Raw genomic sequence first — 16,422 nt, 5'->3', positions numbered from 1 at the left:
TACCAGTCTGTATCCTTATACCTACACTCTTATGTATATAGCGGTGTATTACCAGTCTGCATTCTTATACCTACACTATTTATGTATATAGCGGTGTATTACCAGTCTGTATCCTTATACCTACATCATTTATGTATATAGCGGTGTATTACCAGTCTGTATCCTTATACCTACACTATTATGTATATAGCGGTGTATTACCAGTCTGTATTCCTATTCCTACACTATTTATGTATATAGCGGTGTATTACCAGTCTGTTTACTTACACCTACACTATTTATGTATATAGCAGTATATTACCTGTCTGTATTTTCATACCTACACTATTTATGTATATAGCGGTGTATTACCAGTCTGTATCCTTATACCTACACTATTTATGTATATATCGGTGTATTACCAGTCTGTATCTTCATACCTACACTATTTATGTATCTAGCAGTGTATTACCAGTCTGTATCCTCATACCTACACTATTATGTATATAGCGGTGTATTACCATTCTGTATCTTCATACCTACACTATTTATGTATATAGCAGTGTATTACCAGTCTGTATCCTCATACCAACACTATTTATATAGCGGTGTATTAGCAGTCTGTATCCTTATACCTACACTATTATGTATATAGCGGTGTATTACCAGTCTGTATTCTTATACCTACACTATTTATGTATATAGCGGGATATTACCAGTCTGTATCATCATACCTACACTATTTCTGTACAGTATATAGCAGTATATTACCAGTCTGTATAATCATACTTACAGTATTTATATATATATAGCGGTGTATTACCAGTTTGTATCCTTATATTTACACTATTTATGTATCTAGCAGTGTATTACCAATCTGAATCCTCATACCTACACTATATATGTATATAGCGGTGTATTACCAGTCTGTATCCTCATACCTACACTATTTATTTAGCGGTATATTACCAGTCTGTATCCTCATACCTACACTATTTATGTATCTAGCAGTATATTACCAGTCTGTATCCTCATACCTACACTATCTATGTATATAGCAGTGTATTACCAGTCTGTATTCTCATACCTACACTATTTATGTATATAGCAGTGTATTACCAGTCTGTTTACTCATACCTGCACTATTTATGTAAATAGCGGTATATTTCCGGTGCCGTACAGTGGGGGCCCCACATCAGCCCTTCTCTCCTATATAATAGGGTAATATCCGGTGTCGTACAGTGGGGACCCCATAGCGGCCCTTCTCTCCTATATAATATGGTAATATCCGGTGCCGTACAGTGGGGGCCCCACATCAGCCCTTCTCTCCTATATAATATGGTAATATCCGGTGTCGTACAGTGGGGGCCCCATAGCGGCCCTTCTCTTCTATATAATATGGTAATATCTGGTGCTGTACAGTGGGGGCCCATAGCGGCCCCTCTCTTCTATATAATATGGTAATATCCGGTGCTGTACAGTGGGGGCCCCATAGCGGCCCTTCTCTTCTATATAATATGGTAATATCCGGTGCCGTACAGTGGGGGCCCCATAGCGGCCCTTCTCTCCTATATAATATGGTAATATCCGGTGCCGTACAGTGGGGGCCCCATAGCGGCCCTTCTCTCCTATATAATATGGTAATATCCGGTGCCGTACAGTGGGGGGCCCATAGCGGCCATTCTCTCCTATATAATATGGTAATATCTGGTGCTGTACAATGGGGGCCCCATAGCGGCCCTTCTCTTCTATATAATATGGTAATATCCGGTGCCGTACAGTGGGGGCCCCATAGCGGCCCTTCTCTCCTATAAAATATGGTAATATCCGATGCCGTACAATGGGGGCCCTTCTTTTCTATATAATATGGAAATATCCGGTGCCGTACAGTGGGGGCCCCATAGCGGCCCTTCTCTCCTATATAATATGGTAATATCTGGTGCCGTACAGTGGGGGCCCCATAGCGGCCCTTCTCTCCTATATAATATGGTAATATCCGGTGCCGTACAGTGGGGGGCCCCATAGCAGCCCTTCTCTCCTATATAATATGGTAATATCCGGTGCCGTACAGTGGGGGGCCCCATAGCGGCCCTTCTCTTCTATATAATATGGTAATATCCGGTTCTGTACAGTGGGGGCCCAAAGCGGCCCTTCTCTTATATATAATATGGTAATATCCGGTGCCATACAGTGGGGGCCCCATAACGGCTCTTCTCTTCTATATAATATGGTAATATCCGGTGCTGTACAGTGGGGGCCCCATAGCGGCCCTTCTCTTCTATATAATATGGTAATATCTGGTGCCGTACAGTGGGGGCCCATAGCGGCCCTTCTCTTCTATATAATATGGTAATATCCGGTGCCGTACAGTGGGGGCCCATAGCGGCCCTTCTCTTCTATATAATATGGTAATATCTGGTGCCGTACAGTAGGGGCCCCATAGCGGCCCTTCTCTTCTATATAATATGGTAATATCCGGTGCTGTACAGTGGGGGCCCCATAGCGGCCCTTCTCTCCTATATAATATGGTAATATCTGGTGCAGTACAGTAGGGCCCCATAGCGGCCCTTCTCTCCTATATAATATGGTAATATCCGGTGTCGTACAGTGGGGGGCCCATAGCGGCCCTTCTCTTCTATATAATATGGTAATATCCGGTGCCGTACAGTGGGGGCCCCATAGTGGCCCTTCTCTTCTATATAATATGGTAATATCCGGTGCCGTACAGTGGGGGCCCCACATCAGCCCTTCTCTCTTATATAATATGGTAATATCCGGTGCCGTACAGTGGGGGCCCCACATCAGCCCTTCTCTTCTATATAATATGGTAATATCCGGTGTCGTACAGTGGGTGCCCCATAGCGGCCCTTCTCTTCTATATAATATGGTAATATCTGGTGCCGTACAGTGGGGACCCCATAGCGGCCCTTCTCTTCTATAAAATATGGTAATATCCGGTGCTGTACAGTGGGGGCCCCATAGCGGCCCTTCTCTCCTACATAATATGGTAATATCCGGTGCCGTACAGTGGGGGCCCCATAGCGGCCCTTCTCTTCTATATAATATGGTAATATCTGGTGCCGTACAGTGGGGGCCCCATAGCGGCCCTTCTCTCCTATATAATATGGTAATATCTGGTGCCGTACAGTGGGGGCCCCATAGCGGCCCTTCTCTTCTATATAATATGGTAATATCCGGTGCCGTACAGTGGGGGCCCCATAGCGGCCCTTCTCTTCTATATAATATGGTAATATCCGGTGCCGTACAGTGGGGGCCCCATAGCGGCCCTTCTCTTCTATATAATATGGTAATATCCGGTGCCGTACAGTGGGGGCCCATAGCAGCCCTTCTCTTCTATATAATATGGTAATATCCGGTGCCGTACAGTGGGGGCCCCATAGCGGCCCTTCTCTTCTATATAATATGGTAATATCCGGTGCTGTACAGTGGGGACCCCATAGCGGCCCTTCTCTTCTATATAATATGGTAATATCCGATGCTGTACAGTGGGGGGCCCACAGCGGCCCTTCTCTTCTATATAATATGGTAATATCCGGTGCTGTACAGTGGGGGCCCCACATCAGCCCTTCTCTCCTATATAATATGGTAATATCCGGTGCCGTACAGTGGGGGCCCATAGCGGCCCTTCTCTTCTATATAATATGGTAATATCCGGTGCTGTACAGTGGGGACCCCATAGCGGCCCTTCTCTTCTATATAATATGGTAATATCCGATGCTGTACAGTGGGGGGCCCACAGCGGCCCTTCTCTTCTATATAATATGGTAATATCTGGTGCTGTACAGTGGGGGCCCCACATCAGCCCTTCTCTCCTATATAATATGGTAATATCTGGTGCTGTACAGTGGGGGCCCCATAGTGGCCCTTGTCTTCTATATAATATGGTAATATCCGGTGCCGTACAGTGGGGGCCCCATAGTGGCCCTTCTCTTCTATATAATATGGTAATATCCGGTGCCGTACAGTGGGGGCCCCATAGTGGCCCTTCTCTTCTATATAATATGGTAATATCCGGTGCCGTACAGTAGGGGCCCCACATCAGCCCTTCTCTCCTATATAATATGGTAATATCCGGTGTCGTACAGTGGGGGCCCCATAGCAGCCCTTCTCTTCTATATAATATGGTAATATCCGGTGCCGTACAGTGGGGGCCCATAGCGGCCCTTCTCTTCTATATAATATGGTAATATCCGGTGCTGTACAGTGGGGGCCCCACATCAGCCCTTCTCTTCTATATAATATGGTAATATCCGGTGTCGTACAGTGGGGGCCCCATAGCGGCCCTTCTCTTCTATATAATATGGTAATATCCGGTGCTGTACAGTGGGGGGCCCATAGCGGCCCTTCTCTTCTATATAATATGGTAATATCCGGTGCCGTACAGTGGGGGCCCCATAGCGGCCCTTCTCTTCTATATAATATGGTAATATCCGGTGTCGTACAGTGGGGGCCCCATAGCGGCCCTTCTCTTCTATATAATATGGTAATATCCGGTGCCGTACAGTGGGGGCCCCATAGCGGCCCTTCTCTTCTATATAATATGGTAATATCCGGTGCCGTACAGTGGGGGCCCCATAGCGGCCCTTCTCTCCTATATAATATGGTAATATCCGGTGCTGTACAGTGGGGACCCCATAGTGGCCCTTCTCTTCTATATAATATGGTAATATCTGGTGTCGTACAGTGGGGGCCCATAGCGGCCCTTCTCTTCTATATAATATGGTAATATCCGGTGCCGTACAGTGGGGACCCCATAGTGGCCCTTCTCTTCTATATAATATGGTAATATCTGGTGTCGTACAGTGGGGGGCCCATAGCGGCCCTTCTCTTCTATATAATATGGTAATATCCGGTGCTGTACAGTGGGGGCCCCATAGCGGCCCTTCTCTTCTATATAATATGGTAATATCTGGTGCCGTACAGTGGGGGCCCCATAGCGGCCCATCTTTTCTATATAATATGGTAATATCCGGTGCTGTACAGTGGGGGCCCCCATAGCGGCCTTTCTCTTCTATATAATATGGTAATATCTGGTGCCGTACAGTGGGGGGCCCATAGTGGCCCTTCTCTTCTATATAATATGGTAATATCCGGTGTCGTACAGTGGGGGCCCATAGCGGCCCTTCTCTTCTATATAATATGGTAATATCCGGTGCCGTACAGTGGGGGCCCCACATCAGCCCTTCTCTCCTATATAATATGGTAATATCCGGTGCTGTACAGTGGGGGCCCATAGCAGCCCTTCTCTTCTATATAATATGGTAATATCTGGTGCCGTACAGTGGGGGCCCCATAGTGGCCCTTCTCTTCCATATAATATGGTAATATCCGGTGCCGTACAGTGGGGGCCCATAGCAGCCCTTCTCTTCTATATAATATGGTAATATCTGGTGCCGTACAGTGGGGGCCCATAGCAGCCCTTCTCTCCTATATAATATGGTAATATCCGGTGCCGTACAGTGGGGGCCCATAGCAGCCCTTCTCTTCTATATAAAATGGTAATATCCGGTGTCGTACAGTGGGGGCCCATAGCGGCCCTTCTCTTCTATATAATATGGTAATATCTGGTGCCATACAGTGGGGGCCCCACATCAGCCCTTCTCTCCTATATAATATGGTAATATCTGGTGCCGTACAGTGGGGGCCCCATAGCGGCCCTTCTCTCCTATATAATATGGTAATATCCGGAGTCGTACAGTGGGGGCCCCATAGCAGCCCTTCTCTTCTATATAATATGGTAATATCCGGTGCCGTACAGTGGGGGGCCCATAGCGGCCCTTCTCTTCTATATAATATGGTAATATCTGGTGCCGTACAGTGGGGGCCCCATAGCGGCCCTTCTCTCCTATATAATATGGTAATATCCGGTGCCGTACAGTGGGGGCCCCATAGCGGCCCTTCTCTGCTATATAATATGGTAATATCTGGTGCCGTACAGTGGGGGGCTCCATAGCGGCCCTTCTCTTCTATATAATATGGTAATATCCGGTGCCGTACAGTGGGGGCCCCATAGCGGCCCTTCTCTTCTATATAATAGGGTAATATCCGGTGCCGTACAGTGGGGGGCTCCATAGCGGCCCTTCTCTCCTATATAATATGGTAATATCCGGTGCCGTACAGTGGGGGCCCCACATCAGCCCTTCTCTTCTATATAATATGGTAATATCCGGTGCCGTACAGTGGGGGGCTCCATAGCGGCCCTTCTCTCCTATATAATATGGTAATATCTGGTGCCGTACAGTGGGGGCCCATAGCGGCCCTTCTCTTCTATATAATATGGTAATATCCGGTGCCGTACAGTGGGGGCCCATAGCGGCCCTTCTCTTCTATATAATATGGTAATATCTGGTGCCATACAGTGGGGGCCCCATAGCGGCCCTTCTCTTCTATATAATATGGTAATATCCGGTGCCGTACAGTGGGGGGCCCATAGCGGCCCTTCTCTCCTATATAATATGGTAATATCCGTTGCCGTACAGTGGGGGCCCCATAGCGGCCCTTCTCTTCTATATAATATGGTAATATCTGGTGCCGTACAGTGGGGGGCCCATAGCGGCCCTTCTCTTCTATATAATATGGTAATATCCGGTGTCGTACAGTGGGGGCCCCATAGCGGCCCTTCTCTTCTATATAATATGGTAATATCTGGTGCCGTACAGTGGGGGCCGCATAGCGGCCCTTCTCTCCTATATAATATGGTAATATCCGGTGCCGTACAGTGGGGGCCCCATAGTGGCCCTTCTCTTCTATATAATATGGTAATATCCGGTGCCGTACAGTGGGGGCCCCACATCAGCCCTTCTCTTCTATATAATATGGTAATATCCGGTGCCGTACAGTGGGGGCCCCATAGCGGCCCTTCTCTTCTATATAATATGGTAATATCTGGTGCCGTACAGTGGGGGCCCCATAGCGGCCCTTCTCTTCTATATAATATGGTAATATCTGGTGCCGTACAGTGGGGGCCCCATAGCGGCCCTTCTCTTCTATATAATATGGTAATATCTGGTGCCATACAGTGGGGGCCCCATAGCGGCCCTTCTCTTCTATATAATAGGGTAATATCCGTTGCCGTACAGTGGGGGCCCCATAGCGGCCCTTCTCTTCTATATAATATGGTAATATCTGGTGCCATACAGTGGGGGCCCCATAGCGGCCCTTCTCTTCTATATAATAGGGTAATATCCGTTGCCGTACAGTGGGGGCCCATAGCGGCCCTTCTCTTCTATATAATATGGTAATATCCGGTGCCGTACAGTGGGGGCCCCATAGCGGCCCTTCTCTTCTATATAATTTGGTAATATCCGGTGCCGTACAGTGGGGGCCCCACATCAGCCCTTCTCTTCTATATAATATGGTAATATCCGGTGTCGTACAGTGGGTGCCCCATAGCGGCCCTTCTCTTCTATATAATATGGTAATATCCGGTGCTGTACAGTGGGGGCCCCATAGCGGCCCTTCTCTTCTATATAATATGGTAATATCCGGTGCCGTACAGTGGGGGCCCCATAGCGGCCCTTCTCTTCTATATAATATGGTAATATCCGGTGCCGTACAGTGGGGGCCCCATAGCGGCCCTTCTCTTCTATATAATATGGTAATATCCGGAGTCGTACAGTGGGGGGCCCCATAGCAGCCCTTCTCTTCCATATAATATGGTAATATCTGGTGCCGTACAGTGGGGGCCCCCATAGCAGCCCTTCTCTTCTATATAATATGGTAATATCCGGTGCCGTACAGTGGTGGCCCCATAGCGGCCCTTCTCTTCTATATAATATGGTAATATCCGGTGCCGTACAGTGGGGGGCCCCATAGCAGCCCTTCTCTTCCATATAATATGGTAATATCTGGTGCTGTACAGTGGGGGCCCCATAGTGGCCCTTCTCTTCTATACAATATGGTAATATCCGGTGCCGTACAGTGGGGGGCCCCATAGCAGCCCTTCTCTTCCATATAATATGGTAATATCTGGTGCTGTACAGTGGGGGCCCCATAGTGGCCCTTCTCTTCTATATAATATGGTAATATCCGGTGCCGTACAGTGGGGGCTCCATAGCGGCCCTTCTCTCCTATATAATATGGTAATATCCGGTGCCGTACAGTGGGGGCCCCATAGCGGCCCTTCTCTTCTATATAATATGGTAATATCCGGTGTCGTACAGTGGGGGCCCCATAGCGGCCCTTCTCTTCTATATAATATGGTAATATCCGGTGCTGTACAGTGGGGGCCCCATAGTGGCCCTTCTCTTCTATATAATATGGTAATATCCGCTGCCGTACAGTGGGGGCCCCATAGCGGCCCTTCTCTCCTATATAATATGGTAATATCCGGTGCCGTACAGTGGGGGCCCCATAGCGGCCCTTCTCTCCTATATAATATGGTAATATCCGGTGCTGTACAGTGGGGGCCCCATAGCGGCCCTTCTCTTCTATACAATATGGTAATATCCGGTGCCGTACAGTGGGGGCCCCATAGCGGCCCTTCTCTTCTATATAATATGGTAATATCCGGTGTCGTACAGTGGGGGCCCCATAGCGGCCCTTCTCTTCTATATAATATGGTAATATCCGGTGCTGTACAGTGGGGGCCCCATAGTGGCCCTTCTCTTCTATATAATATGGTAATATCCGCTGCCGTACAGTGGGGGCCCCATAGCGGCCCTTCTCTCCTATATAATATGGTAATATCTGGTGCCGTACAGTGGGGGCCCCATAGCAGCCCTTCTCTCCTATATAATATGGTAATATCTGGTGCTGTACAGTGGGGGCCCCATAGCGGCCCTTCTCTCCTATATAATATGGTAATATCTGGTGCCGTACAGTGGGGGCCCCATAGCAGCCCTTCTCTTCTATATAATATGGTAATATCCGGTGCCATACAGTGGGGGCCCCATAGCGGCCCTTCTCTTCCATATAATATGGTAATATCCGGTGTCGTACAGTGGGGGCCCCATAGCGGCCCTTCTCTTCTATATAATATGGTAATATCCGGTGCTGTACAGTGGGGGCCCCATAGCGGCCCTTCTCTTCTATATAATATGGTAATATCCGGTGCTGTACAGTGGGGACCCCATAGCGGCCCTTCTCTTCTATATAATATGGTAATATCCGGTGCTGTACAGTGGGGGCCCCATAGCGGCCCTTCTCTTCTATATAATATGGTAATATCCGGTGCTGTACAGTGGGGGCCCCATAGCGGCCCTTCTCTTCTATATAATATGGTAATATCCGGTGCTGTACAGTGGGGACCCCATAGCGGCCCTTCTCTTCTATATAATATGGTAATATCCGGTGCCGTACAGTGGGGGCCCATAGCGGCCCTTCTCTTCTATATAATATGGTAATATCCGGTGCTGTACAGTGGGGGCCCATAGTGGCCCTTCTCTTCTATATAATATGGTATTATCCGGTGCCGTACAGTGGGGGCCCCATAGCAGCCCTTCTCTTCTATATAATATGGTAATATCCGGTGTCGTACAGTGGGGACCCCATAGCGGCCCTTCTCTTCTATATAATATGGTAATATCCGCTGCGGTTCTACAGACTCTTTCATCTCGTCTCTCTCTTTGCGGCCCCTATAATAGATCCGGCCGCCATCGTCTCGCGGGCTCCTTGTCACACAGATGGCTCCCTTTATGTCGGCTCTTTGTGCGATTGTTCTGCCGAGTAGATTGTTCTCTTTGTAATTCAGATCAGACAGTTTTCGGAGCCTGTGATGTGTTGGTGGGTTATGTAAATGCCCCGCTGTGCGGTATATTGTATTCTGCCACATCAGTCGGGGTAACGTAACCCACAGAGCGGGCCGACATCATATCTGCAGTGACGAGCCATATCTATGGCGGTAGGAACATCACACAGTCATGGCATACAGGTTTGTGACTACTGCGCTCGTTATTGTGGAAGACGTCATTCCTAGGAGGGGACTACTACTCCCAGCATGCCATAAGGGATCTGCTGGACCAGCGATGGATATTCTCCAATGCCCCCTGAGATGTGCGGGCCATAACTGGTAGTAGCCGGGATGGCCCATTAATGGCTTCCATAAGGAGCGGTCGCCATCTACCCCTCAGGGTCTCCTTGTACCTGCTCTTCAGGATGGCCCTGGTAGAGCGTAGACTATAGGCTGTATTCACACAGAGTAACGCCAGGCGTTTTTTGTGTGTTTTTTGCACATAGCGCCGCGTTTACGCCGCGTAGCGCCGCGTTAACGCCGGGCAACGCCACCGCTAAATAGCGCGGCGTTAACGCGGCGTATACGCGGCGTTAACGCGGCGCTACGCGGCGTAAACGCGGCGCTATGTGCAAAAAGCACACAAAAAACGCCTGGCGTTACTCTGTGTGAATACAGCCTATTCTGCTCTTCTAGGTCTGGCTCTTCGTTGTATTGGTGAAGTCCCCTCTTTCCCACATGCTGGCCCCGGCCTTGCATTATATGTGGGACACCTCTGTCTCGGGGCATGCGGACATCTTTGTCATCTTTTCCTTCCATCTCGCTGTTGACAGGAGAGAGGAGGAAGATCGATAACCACAGAGAGAAGATGGAGAATCCACCTGCTCCAACAGGGATAGACCTTGACCATTCCCACAATGCCCCTGAGACCATCTGCAGACCATCACTAGTGGCAGCCTAGATGTCCATAAGGAGCAGTCCCCATCTTCCCCACAGGGGCGGCATCTCCTTGTACCTGTATATAGTATATCTGGCTTTCCTACATCCGGGGCTCTGTCTTCATGGTGGAGGTCTTCTCCCGAGTCTCCTCTTTCCTGAACACTGGCCACCGGCTTCCCATTAGGGGGCAATTAATGAAGTCCTTGCATGGGACACAATCTTCTCCATCGTCTCGGGACGCGCGAGCATCTTCTTCTTCGTCTTTACCTTCCATTCTCCTGTTGACAGGTGAGAGGAGGAAGATCGATAACCACATAGAGAAGATTGATCTCCGTGGAGAGGTGCGGGACGCAGACGAGAGCTTCTCAGGGACATGCAGGAACGGAACAGTCTCTTCTGACCGCACTCCCATCATCCGCTCCTCTCCACTGGCCTCCGGCTCTAATGAGATCAATGACGATCTGTCACTCCTGCTTACAAAAGGAAAAGGACAAGATATGGATCTTAATCTCAAAGGCCGCGTTACGTCCAGGCCAGCGCTCGCTTGGAGCGAGCCGTACACCTTAGGGTGCATTCACACGGAGTAAAATGGAGTGTAATTTGGAGTGTAATTTTTACACATGTAAAAAATGTACACGTGTATTTCGGAGCGGTTTTTTTTTTTACATGTGCCGTTTACGGAGCGTTTTTTGGAGCGTTTACGCATGTAGAAAAACACGCTCCGTAAACGCTCCAAAAAACATTCCGTAAACGCCACGTGTAAAAAAACGCTCCAAAATACGCACGTAAATTTTTTACACGTGTAAAAATTACACTCCAAATTACACTCCGTTTTACTCCGTGTGAATGCACTGAGTAACGCTGGTGTTTTTTGTGCTTATCTTTGCACATAGCGCCGCGTATACGCGACGTTAACGCAACGCTATGTGCAAAAATAAGCACAAAAAACACCAGCGTTACTCAGTGTGAATACAGCCTTAGATAGCCATACAAGCCATTCCTACAGTGTAGCACCTCCCTCCCATGTGGTGGACGCCAATGACCCCACACTAGGGGGCAAATTCCCTCCTGACTCCAGAATAAATCCCTGACCCAGATGCCGCAACCCCAAATTATTACAGGCTGGAGGAGCCAAAACCATATATTATATATTACACCTGCAAGTGACCAAGCTACACTACATACTACTACACCTGTATACACCAGGACGACACTACATACTACTACACCTGTATACACCAGAACGACACTACATACTACTACACCTGTATACACCAGGACTACACTACATACTACTACACCTGTATACACCAGGACTACACTACATACTACTACACCTGTATACACCAGAACGACACTACATACTACTACACCTGTATACACCAGGACTACACTACATACTACTACACCTGTATACACCAGGACTACACTACATACTACTACACCTGTATACACCAGGACTACACTACATACTACTACATCGGTATACAGACAGGACTACACTACATACTACTACACCTGTATACACCAGGACTACACTACATACTACTACACCTGTATACACCAGGACTACACTACATACTACTACACCTGTATACAGACAGGACGACACTACATACTACTACACCTGTATACACCAGGAATACACTACATACTACTACACCTGTATACACCAGGACTACACTACATACTACTACACCTGTATACACCAGGACTACACTACATACTACTACACCTGTATACAGACAGGACTACACTACATACTACTACACCTGTATACAGACAGGACTACACTACATACTACTACACCTGTATACAGACAGGACTACACTACATACTACTACACCTGTATACACCAGAACTACACTATATACTACTACACCTGTATACAGACAGGACTACACTACATACTACTACACCTGTATACACCAGGACTACACTACATACTACTACACCTGTATACACCAGGACTACACTATATAGTACTACACCTGTATACACCAGGACTACACTACATACTACTAGACCTGTATACACCTGGACTACACTACATACTACTACACCTGTATACAGACAGGACTACACTACATACTACTACACCTGTATACAGACAGGACTACACTACATACTACTACACCTGTATACAGACAGGACTACACTACATACTACTACACCTGTATACAGACAGGACTACTCTACATACTACTACACCTGTATACACCAGGACTACACTACACACTGCTACACCTGTATACAGACAGGACTACACTACATACTACTACACCTGTATACACCAGGACTACACTACATACTACTACACCTGTATACACCAGGACTACACTACATACTACTACACCTGTATACACCAGGACTACACTACATACTACTACACCTGTATACAGACAGGACTACACTACATACTACTACACCTGTATACAGACAGGACTACACTACATACTACTACACCTGTATACAGACAGGACTACACTACATACTACTACACCTGTATACAGACAGGACTACACTACATACTACTACACCTGTATACACCAGGACTACACTACATACTACTACACCTGTATACAGACAGGACTACGCTACATACTACTACACCTGTATACAGACAGGACTACACTACATACTACTACACCTGTATACACCAGGACTACACTACATACTACTACACCTGTATACAGACAGGACTACGCTACATACTACTACACCTGTATACAGACAGGACTACACTACATACTACTACACCTGTATACACCAGGACTACACTACATACTACTACACCTGTATACACCAGGACTACACTATATACTACTACACCTGTATACACCAGAACGACACTACATACTACTACACCTGTATACACCAGGACTACACTACATACTACTACACCTGTATACAGACAGGACTACACTACATACTACTACACCTGTATACACCAGGACTACACTATATACTACTACACCTGTATACACCAGGACGACACTACATACTACTACACCTGTATATACCAGTACTACACTACATACTACTACACCTGTATACACCAGGACTACACTACATACTACTACACCTGTATACACCAGAACGACACTACATACTACTACACCTGTATACACCAGGACTACACTACATACTACTACACCTGTATACACCAGAACTACACTATATACTACTACACCTGTATACAGACAGGACTACACTACATCCTACTACACCTGTATACACCAGGACTACACTACATACTACTACACCTGTATACACCAGGACTACTCTACACACTACTACACCTGTATACACCAGGACTACTCTACACACTACTACACCTGTATACACCAGGACTACACTACATACTACTAGACCTGTATACACCTGGACTACACTACATACTACTACACCTGTATACACCAGGACTACACTACATACTACTACACCTGTATACAGACAGGACTACACTACATACTACTACACCTGTATACAGACAGGACTACACTACATACTACTACACCTGTATACAGACAGGACTACACTACATACTACTACACCTGTATACAGACAGGACTACACTACATACTACTACACCTGTATACACCAGGACTACACTACATACTACTACACCTGTATACAGACAGGACTACGCTACATACTACTACACCTGTATACAGACAGGACTACACTACATACTACTACACCTGTATACACCAGGACTACACTACATACTACTACACCTGTATACACCAGGACTACACTATATACTACTACACCTGTATACACCAGAACGACACTACATACTACTACACCTGTATACACCAGGACTACACTACATACTACTACACCTGTATACAGACAGGACTACACTACATACTACTACACCTGTATACAGACAGGACTACACTATATACTACTACACCTGTATACACCAGGACGACACTACATACTACTACACCTGTATACACCAGTACTACACTACATACTACTACACCTGTATACACCAGGACTACATTACATACTACTACACCTGTATACACCAGAACGACACTACATACTACTACACCTGTATACACCAGTACTACACTACATACTACTACACCTGTATACACCAGGACTACACTACATACTACTACACGTGTATACAGACAGGACTACACTATATACTACTACACCTGTATACACCAGAACGACACTACATACTACTACACCTGTATACAGACAGGACTACACTACATACTACTACACCTGTATACACCAGGACGACACTACATACTACTACACCTGTATACACCAGGACTACACTACATACTACTACACCTGTATACAGACAGGACTACACTACATACTACTACACCTGTATACACCAGGACTACACTACACACTACTACACCTGTATACACCAGGACTACACTACATACTACTACACCTGTATACACCAGGACTACACTACATACTACTACACCTGTATACACCAGGACGACACTACATACTAATACACCTGTATACAGACAGGACTACACTACATACTACTACACCTGTATACACCAGGACTACACTACATACTACTACACCTGTATACACCAGGACGACACTACACACTACTACACCTGTATACACCAGGACTACACTACATACTACTACACCTGTATACAGACAGGACTACACTGCATACTACTACACCTGTATACACCAGGACGACACTACATACTACTACACCTGTATACACCAGGACTACACTACATACTACTACACCTGTATACACCAGGACTACACTACATACTACTACACCTGTATACACCAGGACTACACTACACACTACTACACCTGTATACACCAGGACTACACTACATACTACTACACCTGTATACACCAGGACTACACTACATACTACTACACCTGTATACACCAGGACTACACTACATACTACTACACCTGTATACACCAGGACTACACTACATACTACTACACCTGTATACACCAGGACTACACTACATACTACTACACCTGTATACACCAGGACTACACTACATACTACTACACCTGTATACAGACAGGACTACACTACATACTACTACACCTGTATACACCAGGACTACACTACACACTACTACACCTGTATACACCAGGACTACACTACATACTACTACACCTGTATACACCAGGACTACACTACATACTACTACACCTGTATACACCAGGACTACACTATATACTACTACACCTGTATACACCACGACGACACTACATACTACTACACCTGTATACACCAGGACTACACTGCATACTACTACACCTGTATACACCAGGACGACACTACATACTACTACACCTGTATACAGACAGGACTACACTACATACTACTACACCTGTATACAGACAGGACTACACTGCATACTACTACACCTGTATACACCAGGACGACACTACATACTACTACACCTGTATACACCAGGACTACACTACATACTACTACACCTGTATACACCAGGACTACACTACATACTACTACACCTGTATACACCAGGACTACACTACACACTACTACACCTGTATACACCAGGACTACACTACATACTACTACACCTGTATACACCAGGACTACACTACATACTACTACACCTGTATACACCAGGACTACACTACATACTACTACACCTGTATACACCAGGACTACACTACATACTACTACACCTGTATACACCAGGACTACACTATATACTACTACACCTGTATACACCAGGAATACACTATATACTACTACACCTGTATACAACAGGACTACACTACATACTACTACACCTGTATACAGA

Source organism: Leptodactylus fuscus, chromosome 6 (assembly GCF_031893055.1).
Source record: "Leptodactylus fuscus isolate aLepFus1 chromosome 6, aLepFus1.hap2, whole genome shotgun sequence".
In the NCBI taxonomy this organism is placed as follows: Eukaryota; Metazoa; Chordata; class Amphibia; order Anura; family Leptodactylidae; genus Leptodactylus; species Leptodactylus fuscus.
The sequence above is the reverse complement of the archived record's forward strand: the minus strand, read 5'-3'. Positions refer to the sequence as shown.